Genomic DNA, 9570 nt, shown 5'->3' with positions numbered 1-9570 from the left:
AGCTGAGGCGCCTCTGGTTATAATGCTTGTTGGTCGTCGGTTGGACTCTCTCGTCTATCTTCATTTGGCTTCCAGGGGGCTTGGTTTTCGTTTTGTGTAAAGCAGGAAAATGTACAAGGCAAACACCCGAAGGCGGACAGCAGCGGAATGAACGGGTTGGCCCACACGATGATGATGATTCCCCGGGAGGAAGTGCTCTTGCTTCCGCGGGTGATTTTGCTGATGATGATGCTTCGTTACATGTGAGGAGATGAGCCCTCAACTCCATACCTCCAGCCAATCATGAGATGATAATTTGCGACCCTGTTAGACGGATGGACGAGATACCTACGACACATAAATCATCTAATTAAATTATTGGTTTCGGATTGAGACTTGCAGCAATCATCTTTTGATAAATGATACCTTGGGTAGCTACTTTGGCATGCATGCAACCTAACTCGTGCTTCCTGTCGGTTGACAAACTTCGGCAGAATTTTAGCAACATCGATATTTAGATTAGGGGCTTAAAGTTAAAAAAAAACCTTTCAACTATGAGGATAATTTTAACATATCAAAGAATAAAATAAAATTTTACTGTTAGGTCAATTCAGACAAAAAAGAAAACCAGAAACTGTTCAACAAAGCGCATTCAAAATGCATAGTTTTTGTGAAACATGTTCCTTTTAAGCTCAGCGTTAGCTTGTCTTGAACAGCTTTTCACAAAACAAGTCTTTTGAATTTATGTGAATCTTTATGCTTTAATTGTAAGGAGTTTAAGCGCGAAGAAACTGTTCATGTCTAACGTGGAAACTTGGATGTTGTTCGAGGGTTATCACTCTATAGCAAACTATTAAAAACAGTTATCACATCCCTTGTTCCTCGAAAAAATGAGCAATAATCTTCCATGTTTTTGTTCGTGAATATAAATCATAGCTAAAGCTTTAATTCCTTCATATTGAAACAGCGTCAATAAATACTGATTATCCCGTCTTGGCTCTAAAAATTCCAAATTAACGCAATTGTTAAAAACACACACAATCCACTTTTGATGCAGGAATTTCTGGTGTTAAAACGCTTTTACATGAATTTTGAAATCTGGAGAAGAATTTTCTGTATTGCAGAACCTGCTTTTTTCTATCAATAATCTGAATATGTGAGATGGTAGAATTGAATCGAAATAAAACTAAATCGGATTCAATTTTTGAATTTTTTTACGGGTTAGAAACCTTACAATGGTCCAGTGTTATGCGCCAACTGACGTTGCCGACTTGCAGGAGAAAGAGCAGTTTTACAGTCAACTGAACAGCGTGGTTGAGAGAATTCCGAAGGGTGACATTCAAATCCATTTGGGCGACTTCAACGCAAAGATTGGCTCCGACAATCAGGACCTTGAGCGCATCATGGGGCGCCATGGCCTAGGACAGATGAGCGAAAACGGAGAGCTGTTTGTAGAATTTTGTGGCAACAACAACATGGTGATTGGTGGATCGCTCTTCCCCCATCGACCAGCACATAAGGTTACTTGGGTATCTCGAGATGGCCGAACAGAAAATCAAATTAATCACATCTGTATTAGCCGAAAATGGAGAAGGAGCCTTCCGCAACAAACGAAGCGCAGACATTGCATCTGACCATCACCTTGTCCTTGGCGTGATACGGCTAAGAGTTGAAAGTGGGGTGTCGATACGACGTCCACCGTCCATACGTTGAACAGCTAGAATCCTGAGCCTTGGATTTGCTGACAGACGGAACAGTCGAAGAACAGTGGTGTGGAATCAAGACAAGCCATGGTACTTGATTTTTTTGGTTTTTTTTTAAACGAACACACACATATAGGATCTCAGTGAAACTTCATGTTTCTTTAAAGAGATCTAAATTCTACTTAAGTCTAAAGTGTATACCTTTCAAGGATATAATGGCTAGCATCTTATAAATGCTAACACCACCCGACCACAGAAAGAGTATTATGTATGCCGTGACCGAGACTCGATCCATGACCTCTGGCTTAGAAGACTTAAACGCTATCCTCTAGGCCACGGTCGGCGGTGGTACTCTCGGTAAATACAAGATCTCATCGTAATGTCTGATATCTTGACTGGATCGATAGACTGTAGACCAAACCAAGGATTGCCGTGGATTCCTTTGACAATGGAGCAATGAACGACCTTGACCTGGCAGATGATATCATTTTAATCGCTCAAAAAGAACAAGATATGCAGAGCTAACTCGACGACCTCACCGAAAGCTCCAAGTGATCAATTAATATCAGAAAGACCATGCTGATGGAAATTGACACAGTAAATCTTATCACCTGCTCGAACGGCAGCATTTGTCACGCACCCTTGGAAATGGTATTATCCCCCAAAACTTTATAAAATGTTAAAGTAAGATAAGCTAGGTTTATTGTACAACAGAATGCTAAACAACAGATACAACGGAACATGAACAACGACGCCAATTGTAGTCAAGAGTCAATTGGACAGGAGCTTGCGGTCCAAGCTCAGTAATCCAGACCCATGCAAACCAACCATCCTACTTCCATCACTGAAGCACGATACAATCTGTTCTACAGAAGGGATAAACAAGCACCTACGACACCGACAAATCCATCCCTGATCTAGGCACTCACGATAGCTGATCTAATCTCACTAATACAGCATCCAACGTTGAAGATGACTAACTAAACAAAACCAATGGTAATCATGCAAAGCATCACCAGTTGAAGGTTCAACATTAAGGAGACCATTAGCTACCCGAACCAAAGCTGTCTCACTTTCATCTGAATCTATATCTAAATCTATATCTAAAAGTTTGTTTAAAGCTACATAGAGAATAAAGTGCACGACGGGCTGATAAGCAAGTGGTTCGAATTGAATCAGGTTGGTAGTGAAAGTTAGAAACCTGTACACTTGCTAACTCACTGCTTCTAATCAACCCACAGCCGATATGGAGTATTTGCTCGCCTCGACATTCGGCGTAATGACGGCCTAATTCAAATAAGCTGCTAGGAGTTAGAGAGATCGGTAAGATGTGGTAATCAGTGCGAATTGAATATCAATTAATGCTTAGATGGGGCTTCTATCTCTCAGGCCTATTATGTTTGACCATAATTGTGATGGAAAGAAGGTGGTTGGTGCAGTGCGGCTTATGAATGGAGTTTCGGCCATCGCAAACTCTGAAGTGGAGATTACAAGAAAGGAGACAAAGTGAGCGATCCCCACTCGCCCCCTTGGGGCTTGAGCTAGGGACTGCCTGTGTCTCAACCATACGATGGCCAACGCAGATGGACCAAAACCAGTCGAGGCTGGTACAAACGCTGTGGAAAGAATCCGGATGCAGGACTTCAAGCTGTTCGCCGAGGGATACACTAGCACACTCACACAGATTTAAGGTAAGGTAGTTATAAGAGCGGGTGGGAAATTTGGGGAAAATCGTGGAAAATTATTATTAAGTCAAACACCGAAACTGGCTGGATATCCAAATACGGCAAACGCATCATTTCTCATCATAACTGACAACCCGTGCAGGATATGAGAAGGCAATGCAAATCTTGCCGTGCTTAAAAATGTCCAAACTTGATTCCAACTACCGTATGATGAAATGATGGGAATAGAAATAGACCAAGAAAAATGATTATGATCACATGGGAGAACTATTCCCTTCATTCCGATAGACATCGACACTGAACCAGTATAATATTCATACGCCAGTAGTAGAATGTTAATACATGGGCCCCGGAGAGGCGCAAGATGTGGGTTCAAGTCTCACCGGGAGACAAGGCGAATTTTTTTCGCATGTTTTTCAACATCAATTTTCCCTTATCTAGTCCCTGAAATTTCATCTAAGTTGGATTCATTTCTCTACAAAAAAACATTATTATTTAATATAAGTTTTAAAAGCTATTTCTCTGAATTTATTATTTTGTGATGCTGAAGCATTGTATTCATCTTTTGGGACGCGGGTAGATGATCGTTTTAATCTTTGAAGTTGAATCGCGAACCTGTCCATGCAGCCGAAGACGGGTCAGTGTCCTTTCCGGCAGGACTTTCTTTTTGAATAATATTTTGTCCTCTGGCTGAGTATTTTTGGCCGGTTTACAATCTTTTCAACTTCGTGGTAGCTGGGCCTGTTGAATAAGTGGAGTGCTTCCAGTACCTTGACAGCCAGATAACGCCGGATAGTGGTATCAAGATAGACATCGAAACCCTGATCAGAAAAGCCCGATTTGCGTTTACGAGACTCCAAAACATCTTGCTGTCACGTCAGATCTCTCTAACGGAAATCCATATATTCAACTCAAACGTCAAATCCGTATTGTTCTACGAGTGCGAAACTTGGTGTTCATTTGTGGCGATGGCGCGAAAACTGCAAGTTTTTGTGAATCGCTGCCTGCGGAATGTTATCCATGCTTTGTGGCATGGAAACTGGATCTCAAACCTTGAACTAAAGCGACGGTGTCATCAAAAGGCGCTAGAAAAAGAGATTCGAGAGCGAAAGTGGAGATGGATTGGGCACACGCTGCGAAGAGATGAGAATGAGATTTGCAGTCGCTTGATTGGAATCCAGAAGGACATCAAAGGAGAGGCAGACCCAGACATTTGTGGTGGCGATGCTAGCCGCTGAAATTTGAACTGCTGACGAGAGTCTTGACTTTGACCAAGTAAGGACGCTGGCTCTGGATCGTGGAAAATTTATTATCCTGCGCAGGATTCAAAAGAAAAAACAACCTTGTTGTTCTAACTGCGATAATCAGTGCAACCAAATTGCTTAAAATCAGATGGTTCATTTGGAAAAATCGTCCAATGAGAGAAGCAGCAAATATTGTCGGTGGCAACGGTTTGCATGCATTGAGAGCAAAACTAGTGATTTCACGCATACTTTCAGGTTGTACGAATAAGGTGTTGAATATCGTACAGTTTGTATAATTCTTATCGCTCAAGCCAGAAGTTGAAAATATGTATGTATATTTCCTCCACTATTACCATAGTGGAGGAAATATACATACATATTTTCAACTTCTGGCTTGAGCGATAAGAATTATACAAACTGTACGATATTCAACACCTTATTCGTACCGGTAAATGCTGTTTTTTTTCGAGTCTTATACGAGGTTTATATGATGGTTTATATTATCAAGATGTTATGCATGATGTTTATGAAACTTAGATCAAAGTTTGTTGAGAAATATATCTACAAAAAAGTTTGCTGGGTACCGAGCAGCGATTTTTTTAATAACAGATAATATAAATGATATTTGAATTTTTACAAAAAAATCTCGTGAATCTCGTGAAATCACCACAATGATTTATTAAATAGGCTGTTCAAATTGAAGCCTCAACTACAGCTTTGAAACCCAATATCAAGCCCATGAACTATTCCGAACGCAAACCAATCGAATCAACTTTCTACCGGCAGCGTGCAACAAAGTCTTTAGCAAACTTGACCTCGATCAATCATGTTCGACATTCTCAGCGACACTTTGCTATTAGCCTTCGGACGCTTCTTGTTCATTGCCCCAAAACTTAGTGAACTGTCAAAACGATCGACCCCCAACCCCCATCATAGGCCCATACGCTCAAACGATTAATCATGTACCTATGGCTAGTTAAAATGGACCAGCAGGAACGAAATGAAAAAAAAAAAAAATAGAAGAAAAGACCATACCAAACACGGCAGGGAGGCTCCAAAAATCGTTTCGGGGTTCTTTGCGTGTGTCTAATTCAATTTTCAAGAAGCCGAGGAAGCTGTCCTAGACTCGCCTTGGACAAAACGAAAACACACATGCGTGACGACCTCCTCCGAAGAGCTGGCCTCACGTAGAGTCCACATCAAGGGTCAATGTTGAGGTCCTCCGATAGTCTGTTTTTTTTCTTAGTTCACATTATTTCGTCCAATGACAGGTTCAATTTTGCTTTCGAACGAAGATCAACTTACACACACGCCCAAAAGACACTCTTCTCGTCCGGCGTCGTGATATTCGAAGAGCCGAGAAATCGAGACCCAATTGGCGTGCTAAATTTATGATCACGCTCCAAATAGGCCAAACAGAACCCATGTTTGATCGCTGCGGTAACAACGGTTTGCCTCTGCTGGAGCTAGGAATCGATAGACAAAATTTATTTATGTGTACATGGCCAGGTAGGAATAACTTTCAATACATCATTTATCAAAAGTTCCAAAAGTGGCGGTTAAATGACACGAGCATAGAGAGAGAGTGCTCTAACTTGTCCACGATCGGCTCGATTGAGCGAAATATTAAATCGGTCTAGTGAAGAGACATTTAAAGTTATTGGAATGGTTTAGATTTAGGCAGAAATGTTGCTCCCTACTTGTGTTTATTCAGACATTTAAATATTAGTTACCGACATACAATGTCTTTTGAAGTGTTGATTTCAGTGATTCTTCTTATTTTGAACTTTGGATAAAAATAATATAATGTATGTATGTATGTATGTATGGTTCCCCCATCGGTAGCAAGGTCCAGCCTATGTCTGTGTGACTTGGCCTTCGAATTACTTCTCAGGCTTCCACGGCCAATGGTTCGTCGAGGGAAGTCATCCAACCTTCAGAGACCTACAATGGTTGGCAATCCACTCCGCTTGCAATAGTCTCTTCAGATTTACCCCAGATGCATTCCCTCTGAAATATATAATTATTTACACAATGAGAACACATCTTACCTGTCAGCAACTTATGGGGTTCGAACCCATAAGTTTTTCTTGCCGATACCGGGAATCGAACCCAGTACGCCTGGGTTACCAGACTCGCGCCAGCCTATCCACTAGACCACATCAGCGCTATTTGGATAAAAAAAAAAAAATAATATAATGCTCATGAAAAAAGTTGTGTTCAGTGTTTCCAGGAACTTCAGTAACATGTTCAAGCTTTGTTTGATTCCTTGTTTTTTCATCCAACATTTTTGTTGCTACACTCTATGATTCTTACGTAAAAATTATAGAATGATCGTATGAAAGTCAATAAAACAGTATTTACCTATCAAAGTAGAGGCAATATACATACATAAATTTCATTTCTTTCTAAAGCGTCGAAAACAACACCAATTGGGCGTTATCTGATATCTTTTTCGTATCCATCGGAGGAATGCAAGAGAGCGCAAGATTTTGCTCTCATAGCCTTGAAATCGATGCCAGCAACAATATTTTCCAATTCTTTCATTGATCAATATTACTTACAATTCCCATCTTATTTTCAGCCATCTGGATGCAATGATGGTTGCAGAGAGAACATGAGGATGATTTTCTCACTTGAAGTCCGCTTGGGAGCACAATCATTTCAGAATTTACAAACATGGCGGATTTCTATCATATCCGATTTAAACTGACTTCAAACGAAGTTTTATACGATCTCTTCACTACTCGATACGCTATTCCATTGTAACCGACTCAAGTTATCATTTCTGATAGGATTTCATGTTTGCTGAGGTTGCCTAGAATAAGACTCAAAATCAGGGATCCTAATTTGTTTTCAATATTGAATACTTTTATGCGCGTTTAAAGGCAACTAATTTGATATTACAAAATATCAAATATGATATAAAATTTTCAATCAGTGGTGGCGCGTGCGTTGAAGCTTTAAAACATCCTGTCCAAAAAGGGACCATGCACTGGAAAATTTTAGCATATTTTGATTTCCGGAATTGCTACAAATTGTTTATTCTGTGCAATGGCATAAATGAAACAAAATACACGTTCAGCGCTGCAATTTATCATTCTCGTTGCGTTTTAGCATTGTGTAATCCAGACAAGTTGACTTTATGCGGTTTTTGCCATAGTTTTGGTTATATATTTAGTAAAGGATAAGCTGGGTCGAAATTACCCTCTATTTTTATTGTAAATCAATTTAAAAAAAATGTTTTAAGACTTGATCCAATAAATAACAATTGTTTGTCAAAATGTAATACCTAAATTCTGACAGTCTCTCAACTATGTGATAGTTAACTTGCACTGCCCAAAACCCAGAAACAACACCGCAGCCGGCACACACCGGAGCCGGAAGCAGTGCGGGTGATTTTCGTCCAACGAAGCATGATTCTACGAAGAGAAAACATGTCGGTTGGGTGGGTTTGCTGAATTTCTTGCCCCGGCCAAAGTGTGCCAGCAACAATGGCCAACCGGAGGGTTTTTCCTCGTTACTGGGTCCGAGAACTTCCCGAGAAAATTTGCTGGCTGACGCGGGAAGTTCTCGGTTTTTAACTAGGGGTAGTAAAAAGGTGTCAGTGGTTTTTGAGGATTACGGCATGTTGCGCTATTTACTTGCCAACAGCTGTTGCAGGGCTGATGATAATTCTGTGAATGAAAAATGCTTAACAAATTATCAACCTGGTTTCAACAGGAGTTTATTGACCTTAAAAATTATTAGGTTTTCGCTCCTGACACTGCTAACTGGAGCATTAAGAGCCAATTAAAAATAACATCGCAATGATTCACTTGACAACTGACATTTTTGTCATTTTTGTCATTTTGTCATTTTTGTCATTTTTGTCATTTTTGTCATTTTTGTCATTTTTGTCATTTTTGTAATTTTTGTAATTTTTGTAATTTTTGTCATTTTTGTCATTTTTGTCATTTTTGTCATTTTTGTCATTTTTGTCATTTTTGTCATTTTTGTCATTTTTGTCATTTTTGTCATTTTTGTCATTTTTGTCATTTTTGTCATTTTTGTCATTTTTGTCATTTTTGTCATTTTTGTCATTTTTGTCATTTTTGTCATTTTTGTCATTTTTGTCATTTTTGTCATTTTTGTCATTTTTGTCATTTTTGTCATTTTTGTCACTTTTGTCATTTTTGTCATTTTTGTCATTTTTGTCATTTTTGTCATTTTTGTCATTTTTGTCATTTTTGTCATTTTTGTCATTTTTGTCATTTTTGTCATTTTTGTCATTTTTGTCATTTTTGTCATTTTTGTCATTTTTGTCATTTTTGTCATTTTTGTCATTTTTGTCATTTTTGTCATTTTTGTCATTTTTGTCATTTTTGTCATTTTTGTCATTTTTGTCATTTTTGTCATTTTTGTCATTTTTGTCATTTTTGTCATTTTTGTCATTTTTGTCATTTTTGTCATTTTTGTCATTTTTGTCATTTTTGTCATTTTTGTCATTTTTGTCATTTTTGTCATTTTTGTCATTTTTGTCATTTTTGTCATTTTTGTCATTTTTGTCATTTTTGTAAATTTTGTCTTTTTGTCATTTTTGTCATTTTTGTCATTTTTGTCATTTTTGTCATTTTTGTCATTTTTGTCATTTTTGTCATTTTTGTCATTTTTGTCATTTTTGTCATTTTTGTCATTTTTGTCATTTTTGTCATTTTTGTCATTTTTGTCATTTTTGTCATTTTTGTCATTTTTGTCATTTTTGTCATTTTTGTCATTTTTGTCATTTTTGTCATTTTTGTGAATTTTGTCTTTTTGTCATTTTTGTCACTTTTGTCATTTTTGTCATTTTTGTCATTTTTGTCATTTTTGTCATTTTTGTCATTTTTGTCATTTTTGTCATTTTTGTCATTTTTGTCATTTTTGTCATTTTTGTCATTTTTGTCATTTTTGTCATTTTTGTCATTTTTGTCATTTTTG

The sequence above is a fragment of the Uranotaenia lowii genome, chromosome 2 (assembly GCF_029784155.1).
Source record: "Uranotaenia lowii strain MFRU-FL chromosome 2, ASM2978415v1, whole genome shotgun sequence".
NCBI lineage: Eukaryota > Metazoa > Arthropoda > Insecta > Diptera > Culicidae > Uranotaenia > Uranotaenia lowii.
This window is presented reverse-complemented; position numbering follows the sequence as displayed.